Raw genomic sequence first — 26,911 nt, 5'->3', positions numbered from 1 at the left:
TGTGTGTGTGTGTGTGTGTGTGTGTGTGTGTGTGTGTGTGTGTGTGTGTGTGAGAGAGAGAGAGACAGTGTGTGTGTGTGTGTGTATATATATATATATATATATATATATATATATATATATATATATATATATATATATATATATATATATATATTCCCTTCACAAGCTCATAATTTCAAAACTTTGAACTGCAAATGGTCAAGACCATAACATCAAAGTTTTGAAATTTCCATACAGCGTGGAGCGGGAAATTTACTGTTTTCCTTTCTGTAGTGCAATCTCAGAGTTGGTATATTTATTTAGCAGGGGGCGTGGGGGTGAAGGGGGCCTTGCCCCTCTGTAAAAATGTAAAACATTTATATTGTTTTTATTTTTTTATTACAGTTTAGAAGTTTCAAAACATTGATCTTATGGTCTTGAACATTTGCAGTTTGAAGTTTTGAAACTTTGAGCTTGTGAAGTAGAGCTATATATATATATATATATATATATATATATATATATATATATATATATATATATATATATATATACTTCACAAACTCAGTGCACAAACCAGCCAGGAAATGCACGGAATCATATTAAAACATCCACACCATCAAAAATTCCAGTATTTCAAAATACAATTTAAAATTATTTAGAACAATCAGTGCACGAACCAGCCATGAAATGCATGGAATCATATTAAAACATCCACACAATCAAAAATTCCAGTATTTCAAAATAAAACTTACAATTATTTAGAACAATGCCAAATTTAATTGATTAGCAACATATACAGCAACATCACATTAGCAAACTGGTTTTGCCCACTGATGTCATCAGTGCAATACCGGAAATAACAGTATTTTGAATTTAACTCCTAAGTTTAAATAAACAGCACAACTAAGAAATGTCATACTCTAACATGAACTATATTTATATTGAAGTCTATGAATGAATTATATTTATTTCAAACTAATACTGATCTAATAAACAATGAAATAAATTTAATAGTTAGTTATTAGAGACTTATTATAAGTCCCTTTACAACTATGTCCATGTGAGGATATCAGATATTATTTGTGCTAACATGTCTCCACTGGAATTTTGTAAATACTTCACTAGGTATAATTTTGTAAATCCATTTATGTTTTTTTTTTATTGTTTCTTTGATTTGTGTTCTTCTGGCTGATCAACTGCACATCTTTTAAAAAATATTCTGAATGCAGGTTGTGCCAGTCACCTGACCTAGAGTGATATCATTGTTTACCAGAGCTGTAAGAAATGGAATCTCCACAGCAGCTGTTTTTGTTTACTTTTATAAAGTCTGAAATATGAGAGTAGAATTCTCATAACAGCTTTCTGTGACTTTTAAAAGATTCTGCTATAAAAACAAATGCTGAGCCAAAGTACAGTTGTTTAGAGTTGAGATGAGTTACAGTAGCTGTAGTAGTCAGTGGTTGTTTTCCAGATCAGTATTTATCATTCTGAGTTTTTTAGAGCTGTTCAGAAGAAATAATAGGATTTGCTATTCTAGTCGCTGAGGACTGGACAACAGCCTGAAGAGTGGACATGTATTCTTATTTTGCTGTAGAAGTAAGAGTATCATCTTGTCTTGCTGACTTAATGAGATTAGACAGGGACAGTTAATCTTTAGACAGTTAGGAAGCTACAGTTAGATAGTTAGAGTTTTTCTTTAATCAATGAGAAACCTATCCTTCAGTGTTATTTTCGTAATTCCTGTGTGTGAAACTCTTGTTATTTAGTGTATATATGTTTTAAATCATTTTATTTATTAAATATTTTACTACATTTTTTGTGGCTAGTTATTGAAAAAGTACTTTTAGTAACATGAAAGTGTTTATGCTTATTGTGAAAACACTAGGGCAAGTCCAAAAAGCCTTACAGCTTGGATTACATGCTACCTTACATATCAAGATTTATTTTACTCTATATAATTGGACACCCCTTTTGAAGAGTATCATGGTATTTTGACTGGTGGCAGCTTTACCATGTAATTTGGGAAAGAAAACATAGCAGGTAAATCTGTGCCAGTCTTCCCAAGAGTGTTTGTATGTGTGAATATCAAATATTTAAGAGTGAGTGTGCCAAAATACCTAGAACCAGGACACAGTGCTCTGCAGTGGTTAGTGTGAAAATTCATTCAGGGACTTGGAGTGAAGCAAATAGTTCAGTCCCAAGTTTGTAGCCTGTTCCCAGTTTACCCTTAGGGGAAATTGTGTATTCTATCCCTGCTTTCAGTGACATTCCCTTACCAGAGACAGTGGTAAGGATTGAGGCTCCTTAGTTACTGCCCAGGTTTAAGTGGGGGGTCATCACAATCCATCTAAATCAAACTAATAATTACAAAACCTATCAAAAACAAAATAATACAATTATATGGAAAGGGCAATATCATAGCTGTAGCTCTTTTAACACATTAAGGTTATTGGTTTACAGAACCAAGTTACCACTGTTCATTAAGCCCAGGTTTATATAATGCCCTCAAATTGATAATCCACAATCTTTCTTTTTGAAGTAAAATGTTATGTTTAGAAACATCAGCCAAGCTTTCTTCCTTAACTATGTCAATACCTACAAAAATAAAATGTGCAGCCATACGTTCTAATGCATGTTTATATAAAGTACTCCTTGTTGCTCTGCAATTAATATTACTCACTTGAACAGCTAGCTATTCTTTGTTTTAAAGGCCTTGATGTTTGACCAAAGTAGAATGCATCATATTGGCATACTGACATGTATATTATCCATCCAGTTTTACATGTAATCAGATATCTAATGTCAAAAACGTTTGACATATTGGAAGTGAAAGATTTCATGCCTTAAATCCTTTTACAATAAATACAATTCCCACAAAATGTGCTGCCTTTTAACAAATTGTCCTTACTATTAGATCCACTATTACCGCACTTTGTATAACCAGAAAGGTATTCACCTATGGTTTTACCTTTTTGGTAACCAAAATGGCAGTATTCATCAAGACATTGCTGAAAAAATGCATCAGTCTTTAGGACATGCCAATGCTTATTAATAACTTCTCGAATTTTGAAGGTATTTGTACCATATGTAGTCATTAGTCTAGGTTTTGATCCTGGCTCTGTAGATCTTTTACATTCTTATTTGCAGATTTTAACAATTCTTCTCTAGATTGGTTGGTGGCTATAGTATGTGCCTGTTTTGCCAGTCATTCATTATATCCTCTTATAATAAACCTGGCTTCCATTTTAACTGCCTCTGATTCAAATAGTTCAAGTCAAGCTACAAATACGTCTCAGTCTTAAGATTTGTGCTATAGGTATATTTTGAATTATATGACCTGGATGAAAACTAGAGGCCTCTAACACTGCACATTTTCTGTCCAAAGAGTGCTTCGTTTCCCTGCCCAAGTAGCTGACACACACACTGTTTGAGATTTGATTTACACACACACACACACACACACACACACACACACACACACACACCGTTGAAAAAGGCTGGCACAAGTGTACTAGCTATGTCCCCTTCTGCCTAAACTAAAAGGTAGTTATGACTGCTACTAGACACTCCTACCAAGTACCTTAAGGCTCTTCCAAGGATACCCAATATACTGAGTGAAATTAAAATTAATACAAATGGTAGTTTGACCAAGAGCAAGGCTATTAGGAGTGGGCCGCACAGTGTCACCAAATAAATATGCAAGTTCTCTCAGAACTTAAATATCTCTACAAAGATCAGCCACAATGAAAAGTTTAAATATATTTAATAATAAATAATAAAAGAACAAGACAATACTAAATATCAATTCACAGTGATATCAGAGTTCAAAACCACATGAAATATTTAAAATAACATTGCAGTACAGGCTCACACAAATAAAGAAAAATAATGTCTAAACTAAGCTTTACTATATTCTTGACTGAATCTAAGAGAGCCACTATACCCTAATAACTTACTTAGAGCAAGGCGGATGGTGTGGTGAATGGTTCTTCCTGTTGTTGTCAGGCCCAAGACTGAATACAGAATGCCCTGTCTCTCTAAGAGACTTCTCAAAATTATCTAAAATATTACTGTTGGGATAGCTTGCAGAATGTCATTATTCCTGATCATCTGACTTCTAGTACTTATGCAACCCCCCACCCCATTGCTGACAGCTGGCAGTATTTAGCACATACTCATAAAATACACACACTAGGGCTTTTGCTCAGATCTTCAGCAGGTGGTGTAAGTCATAAAACAATTGCATACATCCATGCTTCCAGAGTGTAATTAGTTCACCCCAAAGACAATACAGAAAGCTTCTGAGTACAGACTTTGTGTCTCCGGCTGCATTGAAACCTGTGAGATAGCATCTGTATGGCCTAGCCTATAAAGTGATTTAATTTCAGATATTTTTCTAAAGTTTGCTTGACTGAGTTTAACCTTCCAGTTTCATCTGTTAAAACATATTCATTTAACCAGTTACAATAGTGCATGTACATTTATGTTCTCTCTAGTAAGGCACACTATGCATATATTTCAAACCCAAGCACTTTACAAAATACCTTTTAATACAAATGTCTGTACAAATCAGTTTGATATACTCATTACATACAGTTCTAATAAATTTGCAACAGCAGCATCTTGTATGTTCTAATACATTTGTAACACAAGCATTTTGTATAAATCAATTTGATATTCACAAATGATATATAATTATTTACAAAATTCCAGCTAGGTGTGCAGGCAGTACCTCCTTTCGTCACACCTCCAATCAGCTCATTCATTTCCATAGAGGTGACAGTTGAGCATTAGGCAGCATATCAGTGTTACAAATTCCATACTAGTGTCTGTCTCATCTCAACTAACCCCACTCCATAGGGTATGCTAAACTGACAGTGGCAACCTAGACAGCAAACAATGTACATGCTCTCAGCCACATCATTTTTAGGTCAGCTGTGCATATGTCACTTAATACCAAGAGTCTGCTCTTTCATGGCCAGTCACCTGTCCACCAGTAGGCTTTACACATGTGGCAATACCCTCCTCCCAGGATAGATAAATTTGAGTCAGGTCTCACCTTCCCACAATTTTCTGTGTTAGTGCTACTAATAAACATGGATGACTAGGTCTTAGCCATTTGATCCTTCTATGCCCTGGAGCCAGGCTTGAGCTATGTAACAATTATTTCTAAAGTAACAAGGGAAAAAAGCTTAAGGTTTTGTTGTGAGAGTTGTAAGAAGACTGTTTTGTGATTAAATCTAGCTTTTGCTATGCGTGCCTATGCCAGGCAGAATGAAAGCCTTACATTTATCTTGTTATTCCTAGGACAAGTTGATTTCTTAGTGAATTGTGGTAGATAATGGAAAAGTAACATTTGTGGGCTGCAGTTAAAGTTTTCTTTAGACTAGTATTAAACAGGCTACTGGATAAGTAATACTAGTAAGACTAGTATTAAACAGGCTACTGGATAAGTAAATCTAATTTGCCTGCTAAATTGACTCTGCTCTTCAGTTTTGCTAGCTCACCCATCTTGCTTCTATTATAACTTTACAGACAATAGCTTGTGAGTTACACACTCATGAGATGAACTTATCTTTAATATTGCCCTATTTCCTCTCACATTCATCCTGCTAATGACCTTTTCTAGATCATATCATGAGGGAACACCCTTTTAAATAATAAATAGTTCTTGTAGCAAAACCCGCACAGTGGTGTAGCCAAGATGAAGCAGACTAGCAGCATATATTGGTCACTGTAAGAACACAGGGGATAATGCTTACTACACTATCAATATGCTGCAGCAAGCACAGATAGAAGCAGAACAAAGCAGCTTTTTTCTAGTGCTACCTAACCTCAGTGCTCAGAGAACACTGGAAAATAGAATGCAATGGTATCATCACAGGAAACTTTTTGACTCATCATGACAAACCTCATTAGATGAAACTCATCATTATAAATGTGTTTTTCATGGTCTGATTTCTCTGCTTTTCCCTATGTTGTGTGACCAGTAGTTTGTTTATATAAATTAGGAGTGTAGAGGCACAGTCCCAAGAATATATGGGGCAGACATTTTTAATTTTGCAGAAAAAAGACCATGAAAGTCTCACTGATATGATGAGTTACAGTTTTGATAAGTTGTGAATCATACAGAAACCATGTCCACCTGAATCTATTTCTAATGAATAAAAATCCACTTACCTGAATCTCTGAAGACCGAGATGACTTCACTGAAACTGCATTTTAATGAAGTCTCAGATCACCGATAAGGATCTCCAGGTAAGTAACCACTTGGCCACCATGGTGAACGTCGCCCCTTTCCTCACTGCAGTGTGATCTTGGAGTTGTTATATTTAGTTAGGGGGGGGTGTGGGGGGCAAAGCCCCTTACATGGGTTGGTTTAATTTGCTTCAATTGTTATTATTATTTTTTTTTGTGGTGTGGACAAGTGGTTACTTACCTGTAGTTTTCACGTGGTGATCTGAGAGTTCATGGAAATGTGGTTTCAATGAAGTCGTCTTGCTCTTCAGAGATTCGGGTAAGTGGGTTTTCATTCATTAGGAGTAGACCTGTCCACCCATATATACCAGCACATAGTAATTAGGCAAAGCAAAATTAATAATGGAAGAGAAAAGGCAGCACATGTTAGTGAGGAGCAAATGCCAGGGGAAGAAGGAATGCAGAGTATTAGGGACAGACATATTGAAGAGCAATGTACAAGTAATAATAAGGAATCAAGGTCAAGGCTTTGATGAGGAAAAGTATGTGGCAGATTTGGAAGAGTAGAATGAAGAGCTGAGGAAGGTTGGAATGGGAACAGAATTAAAATTAGTTAGAAAAATAAAAAGGAAGTTTCAGCAGAAGTTTTTTTTCAGATACAGAGAGAGAGGTGAAACTGGAATTCTGGCTACATGGAAGGAGTTTGGCTTAGAAACTTTTATGGTGGATGTGGAGATTTTATGAGGTTCTGGAATTTAATTAAAAGATTTGAAAATTTGATAAGGCAGGTTGTTGGCAGGTAAGTGGCACAGGACAGGAAGGTACTACAGATGAGAAGACAGTATGAAGTAGCAGAGAGCTAGTAGCAAGCAAAGTTGGAGAAATTAACATGAAAAGATGTGCAAAACACCAGGAAATAGGGAGCTATATCCGAAAGAGGATATAGAGCTGATTCAGCCAATAAGAGTAAAGCAGAGATATGCAGAGATGCTGAAAAATGGCATAAACCATTGAAGCTGGGGATGAAAGAAGGTGACAGAGGAATCAAGGAGATACCTGTCAAAAAGGATACAAAAACAGAAGATTGGGGGGGGGTGGCAGAGAACAAGAGTGATGGAGTGCTGTGAGTCATTGCAAACAGGTAGTTCTGAGAAGCATCAGAACAGGAATTCAAGGAGTAAGTACATAGAGGACAAAGAGCACTGATATAGGTAGAGTTAGCCTACTCAAGGCAAAAGAGGTCGAGATAGTGAAAAACTACATAACTACATGCACCAAGAGAAGAAGTAAGGGAATAACAGATGCTCTGTGAACGTAATAATGGTCCCATGCCTAATCCTCATCAAGACTCTAGTAACACTGACCAAGCTTATTTCTAAAGAAGTATAGCCACATATAAAAGTCCATATGTTGTAAGGGGCCAAAGATGAGACAGTTGAAAGGACAAAGGTGATAGCAATATTTAAGGGCTTAAAGAATATTACAGCACAGCATGTTCATAGGCACCTTCTGTTTGAAAAATAGTATTATATTTGGGCATTCAGAGTCTGCCAAAGGGAGTGGGATGTGATACTGGAGTTTGCAATATTTTTTGTGGGGAATATAATTTGCAAGACTGAATAACTCTTCAGTAGGGGTGACTCCCATCTCAATCCACATTTCTGAAAGAATGACTAGGAAGGCTGATGAGAATAACTGTACTTTAAAAGAAGATGGAATGTGAGGTGGGAGCATAATGGCTGCTCAGGGAAAACCAGTGAAATGCAATGGGTGGTAGGAGGAGTGGACAAGTAACTTAGTGATGAAAAATGATGAAGGAACAGATAGCTTCTTTAGAGCAATGGACACTGATAGAGGCAGAGAAAGACTATCAGAGATGACATAGCTAGACAAATGGAATGTAAAACAGAAGCTTGGGAAATAATTCATTTAGTATCACCAGTGTGAGTTGACAGTAGCAATGGGGAATCACACATTCACACCAATTACAGACCAATACATGCCTTCAGACAATGTATAAACTATACACTGGAAGTGATGCCAACAGAGCTTATAGTCATTTAGAAGAAAACTCAATTATGGCAATATAACAAAAGGGCAATAAAAAAAAGTCATATGGAACAAAGGATTATTTCATAAATCAAGTAATAGTGAAGAACTGTAAAAAGGGGAAGAATCTAAATATGGCATAGACTGACTACAATAAAGCATTTGATAGCATCCCACATTAATGGATAAAAGAGTGCTTGAAAATGTATAAGATACACCCTACACTGATTGACTACATTACATTGACCATGAAACAGTGGCAGACCACTTTGCAATTAAGCCATGATAAAGGACACATTATTATCCCAGGAATAAAAATACAAAGGGGGATATTCCAGGGTGACTCTTTGTCACCGCTGCTATTCTGTCTTGCCCTTAACCCATTAAGCTGTCTACCTAACAACTTAACCCATGGCTATAATTTGGCTCCTAGAAAACAACAAAGTGTAAAGACTTCTCAGCTTTGTCAATGATGTAAAACTGCATAGCTCATCAGATGAGGAACTTAAAGCACAATTGCAAGTTGTCAAAACTTTAATACTGCGGTGGTGGTGCTGCGGTAGCATTGTCGCCTCACAGTTAGACATTGCACGTTTGATTCTCACTTAGAGTGTCTTCTGTGTGTTGACATGAGTGAATGGGTGTTCCTTCGTTGAAGGTTGTGCGTTAGGCCCAGCAAGCCAGCACATAAAAATCTAATGCCAATCATTAGCGGACCGGAGTTCTGCTGTGGCGACCCCTAACTGGGAAAAGCTGAAAGACAGTTTATAAGAATGTCATTTGATCTTGAGAAATGTGCAAAAGCAACCATTAAAGCAGGAAAACTGCAGCACCAAGAAACATCAGTTTGGGACAAGAAAGTGATATAAAAGAACTTATGCAAGAGGGAGTGTATAAATATTTGGGAAATGATGAAGTATCAACAATAAAACACAAACAAATGCAAATAAAACTTAGTAAGGATACTTTAGAAGACTTAAATTAATCCTGAAAACAGCATTGACTTCAAGGAACAAAATTCAAGCTATAAACCAATATGCTCTTCCTGTCCTAACTTACAGTTTTGGAATGATGGACTGGCCCCAAAATGTGTTGGATAAATTAGACAGGAAAACAAGAAGGATGCTTCATGCTCACCAAATGATTTATAAAAATCAGTGCATACCAAGATTATATATTCCCCATTCCGAAGGAGGGATGGGCCTCCTTGAAAATGATTGCATGTATAGATCTGCAATCACCGGACTGCACACATATCTGCTGACCTCACAAGACCAAAACATAGTAAAAGTTTTGAAACATGAGAGGAATACATTTAAGATGACTTCTCTGCTTAATTTAGCAGAAGCATATCAATGTCAAGCAGGAATAAAAATCAAACCAGAAGTATATAAAAATCAGGCAGCAACTGGATGTGCCAATACACAAAAGAAAGAATATAAGGTAAAGGACTAGATGAGAAGACAAGAAATGTGGAAAATGCATAAATATAGTTGTAAGTATATAAAACTTCTGGAAGAACCTTATGTTAATCAGGATTGAATGCAAGAATGGTTAAGGACAGGCAAATTCAAACCAAGAGATAAATGGTTAACATTGGTGGCCCAAGACAGTGGGCTACCTACACATTGGTTTACAAAGTCCATTGAATATGTGGAATAAACAGACAAATGTAGGTTTTGTAAACCAGAATTGGAAGTAGTTGCACACCTCATTGCTGGTTGTGACAAAGTAATGGCAGAAGGACTATATACTGAAAGGCATAATAATGTGGCAAGATTGTTGCACTGGGGATTGTGCAAACATTATGGTATTGCAGTGGCTGAAAAACACTGGAAATATGAGCCACAAAACACCATAGAGAATGATGAAGCCTACATCACATGGGATCACCCATTACCAACAGTTCAAAGGAGAGATGCTAGAAAACTGGATATAGTGGTCCATGAAAAGAAGACAAAAGTAGCATTGATCATTGAAAATGCCACACCCACTGACTAAAGTGTCTTGCATACAGAGAGGCACAAAATCATAACATGTCAGGTTTTGCAGACAGAAATGAGAGCAATGTGTTAGAAAGATACCCAGACAGTTCCAATAGTAGTAGGAGCAACGGGTCTTATAAAAAAGAATCTGCAGTCATATTTAGATATGCTATCAATACATGTAACTCCATACAAATTACTGAAGGAGTCATTACTGGGCACATTCTGGGTGCTGTGAAGAGCACTTCTGGCTGACATCAAAGACTGAAACAATATTAATTTCATGAGCTTTAATTGTACTTTGACTTAGGAATTGGGTCCATTCCCATCATGGTATTAGAAACCCAAAAGACTTGGAGAAATTAAAAAAGGAGAGAAATCAGCCTCTTTGAAGATGACATCATATTTTAGGATGGATTATAGCAGATAGAGAGAAAATGTAAGTAGGAATCTTTTCATTTGCCTCCATATCCAGATTTCTAATCCACCATTTTGTCTCATTATTTCTCCAGTTGGATATATATAGCCACATTGTTAGCTTGGTAATAGCCTGGTCATTAGTTAGTTAGTTAGTTAGTTAGTTAGTTAGTTAGTTAGTTAGTCATTTATTTTAATGCCATGTACTTAGTTCTAACCCTGCACACAATACGCAATGATGTTAATGTGGGCAAAGTAAGAGATGACTTGTTGCTGGATATCCTCACTCACAAATCCAGCACTGATGGAGCTGCTGCACAACTGCAAGTTAAACAGCATGAGGGTTACCTGATCTAGGGATCTAATCTTGGTTAGTGACTCAAACAAAACATGCTAGAGAGATAGGTGTGTGTCTTAGATATTGTCCCTTTTTTGGAACAGGCTTCCTATTCACATTAAGCAAAGCCCTTCCTCAGCACTATTCAAATGCAAATTGGATTAATGCATAGGGAATCACAAATTCACACCTAGGGTAGTGACTGTGTCCCTTACAGACAGGGACAATCTGTAAGATACTCAATGCACAGGCACAAATCTATGCCATTCTCTTGTCCCTAGGGGTCATATACAGGATAAAATTGAATTATGTTGGCTAGGCTTGTAAGGGCCCTTTAACCATTTGTCTAGTAATCTCCTATGAACCTATGAACTGCAAAACAAAGATAGAAGCTATATTCAGTTAAATTGCTATGACAAACACATATTCTGAATAACAATTATTCTATGCAGTGATTATGGGAAGTATTGTAGATTCAAGTTTCAACTGCACCATTAGATTGTGTATACATATTTACAAAGGTTCATATGGTGTCATACTGAGGAGAAAGAAACTCACAGATACACAGTTAAGAAGTAAATGCGTATTTTTAGAGTTCTGTTTGCATTTGGACTGGAAAGGTTCAGATCAGCAAAGCTGGTTATTGTACATATTATGTAGTCCTACCATACAGACATATTTTGTCTGTTTTTGGTAGATACTATCTTAGTTGTTTCTTTTAGTTTGTTAGAATTGTAGCATCTCAAATTATTTCACACTGCAGGAGTAATTATGGAGAAAACTTTTTCAGCCACAACCACAGTAAGTGAGGATCTATATAAAGAGGCACTATGAACATTTGTAACACAATAACAGCTGCTTCTTATTTGTAGTTTATTTTTAAGTGGAGGGCAGTAACTGTCTATCTGCTATGAGTTTCAGACAAAGGCAGCTCTGTCTGCAATAGACATCCAGCTAATATTTGCTATGTTTATACAATGATGGAGAACTGTAACTAGGGCATAGGGTAGAGTGAAGGGAGTGGCTGCCTCAGTTGAAAACTATTACGGGTTCAGATCAGCAAATAATGATGATGTGGGAGTGCAGGATTGGCATTGTTTTATGAAGCAAAGTGACTATTGTGGGTTCAAAAAAGGTCAATACTGCATTTGTCTTCACAGTGGAAATGCTGAAGGGCAGACTGTGTGTTGGGAATTAAATTTAGCAAGCAGCTTGCTGCAGTTTCAGCACAGAATATTTTTTTCTTGTTTATGCTTTGTTTTTTATCAATTTTGTTTAATTGTTGTTCTTCTGCATTGAGATGGGGCAGTTTGAAGACATACACAGGGCAACAGATGATCCTGCTATGCTTCTACAATGATACTCAATATAGGGGCTTATGTGAATAAATCTAACCATTTTGTTTTCATTTTTTTGTAGAATACTTGCATTTTGATTAGAAACTTGGATTGTTATGGGTAAGGTGTAGTCTGAATTTTAGATCAGTATATTTGTTGTTATTCCTTTCCTTTTTTTATTATGAGAAGAATATAGAATCTATGCTGTTTTAGTTGGGTTGGTAACCTATGTTTTGTAATCCAACTTGTGATAGGAATGATAGGCTCTGATCCAAGATAAGACAAAGACATTTATGCTGTGTAGCTATGGGATGAGGTCACCCTGTTGGATCAAATACAGAAATAGGTGTGGATCTGTCTAGTTTTTGTATAGTACCCAGTATCATAGCATTGGATTTTCTGATGTTCATTGATGTTTTTTCAGATAGTTAGATCATACTGTTAGGCTGTAGTAATATTTTTGTAGTAAAAACTGCTTTACTAATGACTATGAGCCAGATTCACGATGGCTTGCACGGAGTCTAAGAGTAGAGTAAAACTCCATGCAGCCATCATGTCCGACGAGCGATCCAGGAACAGCCTGTAGGGGCGTGTAAGAGAGCTCCTAAAACGGCTCTTACACTGACAGGGCTGGGACATGCAAATCACCTCAATTGCAGGCAAAAGGCATGCAAATGAGGTAGATTTGTGATTCAGGAAACCCAAACCTGTCCGAGTAAGAGCAGTGTTATTTACAGAAATGTACTCAGTTGACAACTGAGTACCGTTCTGCAAATAGCAAAACGGAGCCGTGACAGCTCCAAATAAAGGTTGCATCCAGTGCAGGAAGCATGCCAATGGCCAAATATACGGCCATTGGAAATGTTCCCTGATGCAAAATTAAAATAAAAATAATATTTTTTTCGCCGATTTCCAATGTTTACCATAGCGAAGCACCGTGCAAACGGGCTGCGCTCTAAAAACCAGAATACTACAAATTAAAACCCACAAATGTGGATTTTATTGAAAGTGGTAATGTACAATGCAAGAGAATGGCAGGCTGAAGACAACATGGCCACCGAGTAGAGGTTGCTAAGGGGGGAAGCTCAGTCTAAGACATGTAACCAAGCATTAGTAGGCAATCCTATGTAAATGAGTGTTAGGATAGTGAATCGCACTTTTACATAGCAAATGAGCACAGCCAGTAGAGTGTAGGAGTAGGATATGGGGAGTAACAGAGTAGAAGATAGGTGACATCACGAGGGGGGTATGTATGAAAGAAGTGAAGCTCATTGGAGCAGAGTGGCATGTGTCCGCTGTCATTTAGACATCATGGAAAGAGGTGTGTCAACAGGTAGGTTAGGGAAAGCCAAGAAATGGAAGGTGTATACCATGGATAACACCAAAGTTTCTTGCTGAGCGTGCATGCGTGCATGTGCGTGCCTGTAAACCTGAGTAAGACAGAGTGCGCCCATGTAAGCGTGAGTGTGCACGTTTAAGCCAGAGTAAGCATGTATAAGGCTGTTTAAAGAGTTGTAAGCACGTTTGCGCTGGTGTGCGCGCGTTTTAACCTGAATAAGCAAGTTTTAGTCCGTGTAAGCATGTGTGCTAGCGTGTTAGTTGCTGTGCTCGTGTTTGCACTTGTGTGTGCGGCGCTCCCCCCTGAGGAAACAGAAAGGAAAAAGGAAGTACAAGAAATAGTAGGAAGCTACCAGGGAGTACTAGCAGAGCTAGCAGGTGAAAACAATCAGAATCAGGCAATTACACAGGCAGTACACTAGCCCAGCCCAGCCTAGCACTTAAAACTCTGCAAACAACAGTCCATTATGTTTCTCACAAGAGACACTGCAGTAAGCTAATAGAAGTGAAAACTGAAAAAGCTTTACTGAGACAAAGAAATGTTAGCAGCTGCCATTGCTGTTATAAGGCAACATATGCAACATGCTGAGGGTGGTGACAATGGAAATGCTGCTGGACAACCCACAGTGAGGAGACGGAGAAGAGTGTACAGGCCTAGGGTAACCTACCAGGGGCTACATGAGCTGGAGATAGTGGAGCACTATAGAGTGGACAGAGACCTCCTGCAGCAAATTGTTGAGCTGTGCAGGCCATGCCTCACACACAGAACCAACAGAGGGGAACCCATCCCAGTGGAAACCAAGGTATGTGTTGACCTAAGAATATTAGCAACAGGTACCTTCCAGAGACCAACGGGTGATATGATGGGGATATCACAGGCATCAGCATCCAGGGTACTACACCAGTTCCTGGATGCCATGTCAGCACATGTCGGTGATCATGTATATTTCCCCAATTCCTGTGAGGTATTGGCCATCAATATGCGTCTCTTCCAGCAAATAGCGGAATATCCTGAGGTAGTGGGTGCAATAGACTGCACGCACATATGCATCAAAGCACCAGCCGGTGAGCGGGGTAGGGTCTACTTCAACCACAAGGGCTTCCCCTCCATCAACTGCCAGGTCATGTGTGATGCCCAGGGCATAATACTGAATGTGTGTGAAGGCTGCCCTGGAAGCTACCATGATTCCCATATCTGGCATCTGACGCAGCTGTACCAGACATTTGTCAATGGGGACATCCCACATGGTCACCTAGTGGGGGAAGCTGGCTATGCACTGGAGCCGTGGCTGATGACACCCATCAGAAACACACACACACCTGAACAGGAATGCCATAATGAGGCACACGCACAAACACGTAATGTAATAGAGCGTGTGTTTGGGCTGCTAAAGAATGGTTCTGGTGCCTGGACACATCTGGTGGAGCCTTGCAGTACTCACCAACTACATGTACCCAAATTGTCATGGTATGTGCTATGCTACATAATATGATCCTGCGAAAACAGCTGCAGCAGGACCAGCATAGGCCTGGGCCAAACAGCCCCCCACCATTGCCAAGGCCATCACAGGCAGAGCGTGACTTGGAGGAGGAACAACCTGAGCCTGCCCCAGTAGGCAGAAGGAGGCATGCCCAGTATGCTTTGGCCTTGGCAAAGAGGCAACGCATAGCACATACACTGGCTCAGTAGGAACTCTGGAAATGATACCCCTCTCCGATTCGCACATAAAGTAAAAGGGATGCCTAAGTTGACACTACCTGCTTCCAAACATGTGCAGGGAGTGTAGTATGTGCATCCGACATAGGTAGCCCTGCAGCACCACCTAAGGCATGAATGCCATGTGTTAAGCAATATAAAGCAGTGCTAAACAGCAATTACCACCATGTAGTATATGCAAAGAAAATCGCACACACCAACTAGTACAACTGTGGTCAATGTTCAGTAATATTGGGCAACGTCCAGCAATGTTGGTGAATATTGAGCAATGTCGAACAAGCCTGGTCTAAGTAGGGCATAGCTGAACAAAAGCCGACATGCTCATATTTGCTTAACAGGCCCTTAAGCAGTCTGGTCTGCTCAGTATGAAAATATAAAGCAGTGATGGGCCTCGGACCCAGGATACTGTGCACTATAGCCAAAGTACCGAACCACTAAACCATGACAGTATTACAGTGGTCCACCTGTATGATGGAATGTTGATAAGTCTATGCAAAGTATTCCATGGAAACCCTGCAGGCACAGCATAATCCTTGTTGAGTTATGACACAAAGGTGAGTCCTGCAGTGAGAACAGAACCTGACTTCCAACACACACAGTATAAATGTTAATATTGGTCATGTTCGCACACATCAGCAAATGTAGTGGACCTCAGATAGCAACATACTGAAGGGTCACACTGGGCATGCTCACACACTTGAATAAATGAGACAAATGTCAGGCAACAAAACATGTAATGTCAGAACTGGGCATGTTCACACACTTAGGCCATTTCTGAGTATAGCAGTGGGCCATGCATAACTGGAAGTTGCATGTGTTAACTCAGGAACCTGTCACTATACAGCAATCCACCCTGTGCACACAGTAATATGACAACAGACACATCTATAATATAGTGGAACCCTGTCATAATCAAATATGTTCTGCAGATATTGAAGTTCTTCATGGAAACTGGTAAAGCAAAGATGATAAAGACCTGCAAACAGTATCAGCAATAAACATTGTGCATCTTGAACATTAGCATAGGTTCAGAGGTCGATACTAGGCTATCTGCCCTAGGGCATGTACAAGCCTAGCCAGAGTGTGTTTGGCATTCACAACCCTGTCAGATTACTACACTGTGTGTGTGTGTGAATAGTAGGTCACACAAGATAGCCCATGTACATTTATGCTAGTGTGCCTCTGTCTAGCAGGGACACAGAAGATATCCCAGGGGTAAATATACAATCACCCATACAGTCATCAAGATGTCTCCAGTAGGTGGTCAGTGGGTGGCTCTGCCTATGTGAAACTGGGATTGCATTCTGTAGTGAGTGGAGCCTCTGGGATAAGAATCTGTCCCTCCACAATGTCCTATTAACATCTGTGCTGAGGTATATGTCCCTGCAGTGTGTAGCTCCAAGGGAGTTGGATATCCTGAGGTGGAGCATGTCCAGTAATTCTGGTTTGGGTATAGCTGTAAACAACAAGCACACATCATATCTGAGTAGGTGGTAAGAGACTGAGTAGAGCTGTAGTTACTGCATCTGAACTATGCAGGGCATCTGTGTGAGTCCCTAGATCTGCTTGGTGAGGACCGTCCGTGGTGAGTACAGTTGCTGCAGGTGTCAGGTAAGGTACACCCCAAATGTGGCATTGTAACCAAGCATGGATGTGATGAGTATAGGGGCACAATGACCTCACTCGATCTAGATGTGAAACCATATGGGATAAGGTGGCACACATAGAAGGTGTGTCCAACCACTTTGGCAACAGGAATGTTAAAGGCAACAGTACTTACAAGTGATGTCCCCAAACCCCTAACAACTTCTACCGTATGTAATGGAGTACTACCTATGTGGTAATGTGTGGGCATTTTGTTACTCCCAAAGGGGATGACTATGCAACTAATGGCATTTAGCTGTAGGCCATGGCTCAGGCACCAGTCATCCATCTCTGTGAGACCCTGATTGAGTATGCATGTGGCATCTGGAGAGTTGATCATGGCACCCAGTTTGCAGTCAAGTGCAAACATGTTCAGCCATATTCCCCCTGTGATAGCTTGTACGTAAGACAAATATATACTGAACAAGAGAGACACCAGGACCAAGCTGTGTGGGATGCCATGTGTAACTGGTGTATAGTCAGACATGGCACCTGCAATCCTGACCATGTGGGTGCTATCCCTGATCTAGGTATCAATCCATTATGTGAGATATGTGTCCAAATTGATGCTGGTGAGCCTATGCATAATGGCCCAGTGGGTTATTGTGTTGAATGGTTTTGCAAGGCTCAGGTAGGCTGTGTGGATAGCTGTCCATATGTTGATGGACCTGTTAGCCATTTAAAGAATACTTACAGGTTCAAGAGGCAAGATCTACCCACAACAATGCTGAAATGAGTAGGACACAGTGTCTGTAGGTTCCCGATGTCTATGTGTAGGAGTCCTATGACAATATGCTCCATAGCTTTGTAGAACAGGCTATATAGGCTTATAGGGCAATATTGTCTGTGGTCCGTTGTGGCACCAACTCTGTGGAGCAGGACCACAGTCGCAGTATGCCATTCCTTGGGTACATATCCTGTGGTAACTCCGATAATGAACAGTGATGTAATGTGAGGGTTGCGTTTGTCATGATGCTCGTGTATGATGCAGGCTGGGACACCATCTGGTCACATTGATACTGTGATGTACGCTGTGGGGAGGGCAGCACTCACCTGTTACTGCGTGATATCCAGGAGGTTATACTCTGTTGGGATGGATAGTTGCTCCTTATGGGGGATGGGTGGGAGACATCTGCACTGAACCTGTTTGCCAGGATGTAGGCAATGCCAGTGGGTTCAGGGTAGGTTTAGTCAGTATGCAGTAACTCACAGCATATCAGTGAATGTCCACCCAGGTTCCTGACATAACTGAAGAAGGCCGTGTGATAGTCCTACATGTCAGGTGCAATTGTCTGGTAGAAGCGGCACTTAGAAAAGTCCATGAGTGATTGTAGCTGTCTGCTAGTACAGATCGCAGATGCCTTCCCAGTCTAGGATTGTGCTCTATCATGTAGTAGCATCCTCCTGATGTTTTACAGCTTATTAATGGCTGGGGTCTACTGGACAGGTCCCCTGCCATTGTAGTAGTGGGTCTTGTTGTTATTTGGGATAGCACAATCCATGCAGTCCACTAGGTGTCCATAGAATGTGTATGTAAAGGATGCAGCAGTGTGAGCCGTATATGCCACTGTCTCAAGATCTCTGAAGGATACCACCTTGCTTCGATGAAGTGAGATGTTGGCTCATGAGAAGTTCACCAAGATTACCCAGGATGGGTGTGTGAAGGGTATATGTATGTCCTGTGAGATACATGTATGTTCTGACCTTACCAATGAGGGGTATAGCGCTGGTGTGGAACACAGAGTCCCCATGTTGGTGATGATCAGGTCCAATATGTATTCCCCCTTGTGGCTGTGCTGACTGGTTGTGCCAAAGCATATGAGTCCACAAATTTTAGTGACTGTTGGGTGAGGTTGTCGGGGCTTGAGTAGTATCCCCAGTCAATATGTGTGTATATGAAGTCACACAATATAATGGTGTCTGTGGAGACCTTCATATTCTCCATAGTTCCCACAAAAACCGAGTGTGGTTCCTGAGTTTGGGAGTGTGTTCTGTAGCAGGCAACAAACTGAAAGGCAGTATTGTACAATGGTAGTTGTATATGTATGGTCTGTGATGCTTTGTGCAGTGCTACTAACTTGGAGGTGTGTGTATCTGTGATGTATATGAATACTTCCCCTAGTTGTGTTGTCTGTTCCAAGTCTTGTTGTCAGACAGCATGGTATGAAACATAACCTGGCAGTGCTGGTGTGCATAAGCGAGCCTGAACCAGGTGTCTGTCAGTGCACAGATATTGCTCTCCTCCATAGTGAGGAGAGTCCTGAGTGGCCACAATATGAGGTTAACACAACTGTTGTTGAGCAGCATTACCCTTAGTTTCATTTAACTTCTAATGTCTATGGAGGTGGGTTTGTCTTCTGAGCCCTGCTTAAAAAAGGCACTCCGGTGGTAGCAAGAGCCTTAGCCAGCATACCAAAGTCCAAGGGTGACAGGTGCAAGCTGTCCATAGTGACGCTATGTGGCATGTTGAGGATGTCACCATACGCTGACAGACACTGTATCCTCTATGAATGAAACAAATGTGTTAGCCAACTGTTAAATGTGATATGTGTGTCCGTATGCTGTGACATCATAATTGGTGGGTGTAAGATGCTAGACAAGGTCAGGGCATACTGGCCTGGGCTACATGATCAGAGTGCACCTCCATGTATCATGTCATGTGGTCCAGGGAGTAACGTCTGAGGTTACACACACCAGCATGGACAATGATGGTGCCAGTCTTGTACTTGCTTTGGAGTGACCTGACTGCCTGTGTTATGCGGCAGATTCTGACACCCAACAGACAGCCCAAAGTGACTATTCCCTTCTCAGGGCTGGTGAGTGGTACGTCAGTGTGTCTGAACACAAGTGTCGCCTATTACAAGTGTATTAGGTGTGTTGTTTAGCCCGAAGGGCAGTGACTGTGTGGCACACTGACATTGTGAACTTAGTGATATGTGGGTATTGTAGTGGGGTAGCAGGTGTGTGTGTGTCTGCTTTGGAGGTCTCTGCTGTTTAGGTAGATTACATTTACAGCATCCAAGTATGTCAATGTGTGCTAATGTGGTTTGAGTGCTGTTGCTAGGGGATATGTGAGACTGATATGTGCTGTGTTTGATTACCTTCATCACCTGATAGACTGTGCCAGTCATGGGACGAGAGAGTTCAGCTCCCTGTATGTCTATATAGGTGCATCTCACACATATATCTGAGTTTGTCGGGAGGAGGAGAGGCTTGTCTGTGTACATGAGGCAGATGTGACATTGTGTCAATATCACAATATCCACCAGCTGGACTGAAGAGTACACACAAAACCAACCCCTGGACAAGCCAGGATATTATCATGACATACTCTGTAGCCTGATCACAAAGAATCAGTAGGGTGTTAAGCATATACAAGTGTATAACAGGGATTAGTGCTCATGTTCATTAGTGTTTTGTAAAGAGGAGCTGAGAAGGAGTCCAGACTGAATCATGACACCTCCTTCAGCTATGTCATAAATATCAATGTACACACACATATATGTCCTGAGTCAGGGCCAACTGTACCTGAGTGTCTATGCCGACATCATGATAGACAGGCCCATATGTACATACCCATCCCCCACTGACAATAGTCCACATCATCATACCAGGAGATATCACATGTAGAATGGATGAGCAGCTACCCCCACTGCCAAAAGTATGGCAGCAGGTGGAATACAATGATTCCCAATATGTGTCATACACAAACTACAGAACAAACAGATCATGCACCTGAACAGTCAGCTGAGCCTCACCCCCTACACAGGATGTGGAACGATTGAATGTGTCACAACTACATATGGCACTCCCCACAAGTGTTGGTGCACAACACACCATGGGAAGTCATGTCCAGTACGCCTATGCGGTCTGATCTGCAAGGTCATGGAGTCCATCGTGGTTGCAGTCATAAACAGAGCTATTGGAAGCTGACACACACACAACCCTACCAACTGTGGTATGTTCATGTGCGGATCATGGTTCCCAAACATGCTAGACTGTTTGCAAGGCAGCCACCCAGGACATACATCAATGAACACATCTACACATGTGTCACATAGACTTTGAATAGCCCTTTATCAACATCCCAGACACATGTAGTATCTACAAAACCAAGAAGCTGTGCATAAATATGTGTTGACATATGACGGAATGTCAATGTGTCCACAGATAGATCACACAAGGTAAGGATTATGAGGTCATGTTCAAGCTGTTGACACCTGCTGACCCACATGGACCATTCCTGGAATGGCATAAAACAAAGTGTACACACATCGTCATGTCCAGTCTGATGATGTCACCATCCTATAAATACAGCAGGAGAAGGGAAACCAGTCAGTAAAGTAAATAGCGCACCGTGTTAATGTGTCTCTTTCCAGTATCATAACCTTAGTTAGGTAGGGGTTTGAATCCTGCAAACTGTGTGTGCGTGTTGGGGGTGTGTGTGTATGTGTGCAGTTTCCTTTGAGAGGTGTTCCCTTTTTGGAGACTGGGAAAACTCAGTAAAGGAGGTACATTCCTCTTTGGAAAGTCTGGTGATGTCACCATCCTACAAATACTGCAGGAGAAGGGAAACCAGCCAGTAAAGCAAATAGTGCACCATGTTAGTGCGTCTCTCTCTCTCTCTCTAGTATCATAACATAGTTAGGTAGGGGTTTGAATCTTGCAAATAGTGAGTGTGTGTATGTGTGCAATTGTCTTTGAAAGAAGTGCCCTTTTTTGGAGACTGTGAAAACACACTAAAAGAGGTACATTCCTCTTTGGAAAGTTTGATGTTGTCACCATCCTACAAATACAGCAGGAGAAGGGAAACCACCCAATAAAGCAAATAGCATGCCATGTGAATGTGTCACTCTCTCGTATCATAACATAGTTAGGTAGGGGTTTGAATCCTGCAAACAGTGAGTGTGTGTGGGTGTGGATGTGGGTGTGGGGGGGTTTTGTGTATGTGTGCAATTGTCTTTGAAAGGAGTGTCCTTTTTGGAGACTGTGAAAACACATTAAAAGAGGTACATTCCTCTTTGGAAAGTCTGATGATGTCACCATCCTACAAATACTGCAGGAGAAGAGAAACCAGCCAGTAAAGCAAATAGCGTGCCTTGTTAGTGCGTCTCTCTCTAGTATTATAGCATAGTTAGGTAGGGGTTTGAATCTTGCAAATGCTGACTGTGTGTGTGTCACTGTTGGTCTACACGGTGTGGGTTTTGCTTTTACTATGGTATGACATAGTATGATGACAACAGTAAGTGCATTGCAGACATCAGGTATCTGCATGGCAAATATATATGTGTACATGTCCCCTCAATCAGTACATAGGTGTGAAGCCTGCATACTACATGAATACATTTGTTTCCATTGACAGGTTGTGCCACTGCTACTCAGATCGTAGGTCACATATGTATGTATGTGACATGGCCGTCCATTGCCATGTTCTGTAGCCAAGGTCATCTGTGGCACACACACCCATGACAGTTACTTAAGAGTACTGTGAGTGAGGGTATATGCCTGGGGTATATGTCAGACATGGTCATACACAACAAAGTCTGCCAAGAATGGACAGTCTTTAGAGGTGTACAACTGCCTTGTGGATATGCATTCAGGCCTCTAATGTCTGTGATATACCTTGGGACTCCACAATACCTATGGATATGTGGATACCAAGGGACACATGACATAACATGGGTCTGTATGTACACAATGGTACCCAACATACATGTTGAGGGCTACCACCAGTGTGGTACTGACGGGATAGTATGTATAGTACATGAGGATGACTATGCCATAGTCAACTTACTCCTATACAGCATGTATCAAACAACAGGTATCTGTCTGTATGATACCCTTGTGTAGGATATGAGTCCCATCCAGGGAATGCATTGTAGGCCATTCCATGCATTCCCAGATTTGGATGGACACATCCCTAGTGTGTCTGTATGTACTTAAGGGGGCTATATGACACACAGATGTGGTCACAGTAATGGGTGGTGGTCATCACCACTGGTTAGTGTTATAGTGTAGCACCGGAAGGATCCAATTGATACTGGGTTCCCTACTACTGTGTGTCATTTGTCAGGACATCATCCAATGATTGCTTATAGTCATGCTGTTGAGGTTTTGTATACTACCAGACTGTAAATCATTGACTGATATTAACGGTATCACCCGCAGCATAGTGTCAACCCATGTCATACACACATCTACCCATGTTAGTACATAACTGTAGTAGAATGCATACTGGCCATTGAAAGATACACTGGGATGTTAATAATGTGTACGACAGGGTATGTCACACGTCCCATGTGTCCACTGTGCACGTACATCCAGACAGTGCGCACCCACCATGTTCACAGATGTACACTTGCTAATCTGTACTGCACACATCACACACGTACTGTCCACTCGCTAACACATGCTGGCAACACATCACACATCATCCAAGTGGCACATGGGTGGATAATACATACTCAGACCTAACAGTGGTGTAAACAATGCTACATTGACAATCAGAGCTTTGATGCATAATGTCTGCTCAGATATACCTACAAGGATGTAGTTAGACGTCCTTGTTGACAACTCGCTATTATTGCTACACTGCTGTAGTGTCACCCTGTGCATCAGCACCATGTTAGCCTGTCCCTCCATCGATAATGCAGATGACAGGAGGCAGCACAGGTATCATCTTATGCACAGGGCATTTTGTTGCTTGCAAGAGCCTGACATTGACCCATCCAATCAACATGTCTGTGTGTGTGTGTGTGTGTGCGTGTGTGTGTGTGTGTGTGTGTGTGTGTGTGTATGTGTGTGTGTGGGACAACAGTACAGCATGGGCCAAGGTTGATGTAATGTGTGTGTGTATGTGTGAGCCCTAGTTGTTTGCTTAATGTGTGTGTGTCTGCATGCACAGAGCTCCACCATGTGGCTGCCATATACGGCGGTTTGTGGGACAGCCACAGACTGTACCTGCTTGGCTGTACAGATCACTGTCTCCGGCCATGGACACAGTACCTGTACCTGGCAGGGGTGCTATGGACGGTATCTGGTGCCAACCCTGACTGGGTACTGTTATCAGAGGCAGAGGTATGACGACTGGACCCATGTCCCTGCTGGGACTGGCCAGAGCCATGTGCACGTGGTCTACTGGGATGGACAATGGACAGGCCAGCCCCAGCATTGCTGGGGCTGGTACTGCTACTACGGGAGCGGCTGTGAGCTGTGGGCCATCCACGACCACTGCCAGCTGTTGCTGTTGCTGGCATGCGTCCACGTCGATGTCGCAACCATCCCACATGGTCCTGGCTTGAGGAAGACATGTTGTGGAGGGCATCTATTGTCTCCCCCCAACGTCTATCAATGACCTCGGTGTATGTCCGGATGGCACCGGCAAGGTGACGGATGCTGTCATTGATAGCAGTGTTATGTGCCCTCTGCGCCCTAAGTCCCTGCCTGGTGTACCATTCCATATGTGACTGAGCCTGCATTACAGCCCGGAACATAGTGATCATCGTAAGACCTGTGAGGGCATGCCTGCCAGAGGCAATACATCCAGTGGTGCTCCCCCGAGAACCCCTGAACCCCCGCCTATGTAGTACCATTCCAGGTCTATGGCTATGGCTGCTGTGAGGGGCTGCACGTGCCATAGGTACCACACTCTCCTGGTCAATGCCAACTGTATGCTGTCCCTCCCCTATGACCATTGGTGGTGAGGGATGTAATGGCAGTATGAGTGTGCGCATAGATGGGGGTGAATGCTATGTACTGTCGATTGGTGGACCAACGACAGACTCTGTCAAATCTCCCGGTGCCAAAATATATGTGTCATCATCACCACTATCCATGGCAGTGGCTTCACGTTGCCTGCTGCTTTCGCCAAGTCCTACCTCAGCACCTGTGAGAGGAAGACAGGAAACACACGTTACAGTCTACACATGCACACATGCACACATGCACACATGCACACATACACACATGCACACATGAACACGTGCACACATGCACACGTGCACACATGCACACATGCACACATGCACACATGAACACAGGCACACAGGCACACATACACACAGGAACACAGGAACACAGGAACACATGCACACTCCTCACTACAGCAGATACACACACACAACAGAAATCCAAATCATACTCAATACTGGTTGAAGAAGGGTGACAGTACCACAAGGCAAACAGTCACGCACATGTGTCACCATACAGAATAAGTGTTAATCAAGTCCATGCAGTGTGAGTGTAGACAGCCATAGCTAATGACAGTGTACATGGCTGTGGTGCATGTGTGTACATGTTCAGTGATTGCCTACACCCTGGAACACAATGTGTACAAGGACACAACATTTCTTTGCAAGTGTTATAAGCTTTGCAATGTCCTGTCCACCATCACTCACAGGTATACATGCCATGGCTGGGTGTGTTATCTGTGTGTCACATGGATTTCCATGTCTGATTGCAGTGTCTGTGTCTGTAGCAGATAATTGTGGACACAGGTGTAGCACATGCATGCTATCTACACACACGGGATGAGTGGTGCATGTATATGTGATGGGATACCAATCCTGGACATGGCCATTGTAACAGTATGGGGTGTAGTACCATTAGCCATCATCATCATGCATCATGTGGTCACTCAAGGCACTAAAGTGTGCTAGACCACTGCCTAGTATGCTGTACCTGAACCTCAGGGCCGTGGCTAAGTTCACAATTACACAGCCACATTGCACAAGGGTGTGTGAGGTGTCCAATAGGGAGCATTGCCTAACATGACTGTGTTATGTGTTGAGGAGTGTTGCACAGCCCCATGCTAGGCCCCTACCCCTCAGGTATGGTATGTGTGGTGTGTGGATGACATGTGGGATACTGAAGTGTGACCTGGCAGCGGGTGTCCAGTTACACTATGTGTAGCATGTTGAGGTGTACTGCGTATGACAAACGTGTTATGTTGTGTACATGTGTGTCAACTATGCCTATCCAATGTGCAGTACAGTGTTGCCACATTTGTGTCTGATGCTCTGTGCATTGCATGTGATAGAGGCAGCTACTGACATTACTGAGATGTTTCATGTCTCACAGCAAACATGCACAGCATGCATTATGCATAGGTGTGTTATGTGTACATGGCCTACACCTCACCTATGACATGCACAGTTCAATACCAAGTTTAAAGTGTTAACACACTCACCAGCATGTAACGTCTGCCCTGCTGTCACACCAGACGGACCTGCAAGAATATGACACAGTTTGTCAGTGGCCACAACTGTGGCATTGCTACTGTGAGTGTGCTAAACTACAGTAGAACAACAGGCATAGGTGTACAGATACTATTCAAATTATCAGTATTGCACACAATAGGCAGCACAACTGCTAAACACAGTACACATCTCACACATGCATAATCTAACAATACAGGTAACAGTAGCCTACAGCTAGGGCATGTTACCTGCATGCTCCATGTCACTATGCTGGGTGGCACCGGCCTCCATGACGACACATGTGTGATGTTGTTGTTGCTGTAGGCCAGGAGCCACCACACATAGCAGCAGTTCCTCCACTCTGGTGAGGGCGGATGTATGGCCACCCCACCACCTGTGGCAAGCTGTTGTCTGTGGATATCAGATGCACGCCGCCAGACATGTCTAATTAAATCACTGCAGTGATGGCGTACCTGCTCATATGTTCAGTTATGCATGCCTATGTCATTTACCCGACGAACAAGTTCTTGCCACAGTGCAGTACGCTCCTGCTGACAATGGCTGGCCCTTGAAAACAGCAGGGTATAGTGCTGAACGAGGCTGTGGTGGATTTCCTGTTCCTCTGCAGCTGTGTAGCAGGGATTTCTGTGATGAGCCATAAGCCTGGAAGACAAGTAAACGATATGTGTGAGCAAGTCATGTGGCAC

Source organism: Protopterus annectens, chromosome 2.part1 (assembly GCF_019279795.1).
Source record: "Protopterus annectens isolate FY-2018-M chromosome 2.part1, PAN1.0, whole genome shotgun sequence".
Lineage (NCBI taxonomy): Eukaryota > Metazoa > Chordata > Ceratodontiformes > Protopteridae > Protopterus > Protopterus annectens.
This window is presented reverse-complemented; position numbering follows the sequence as displayed.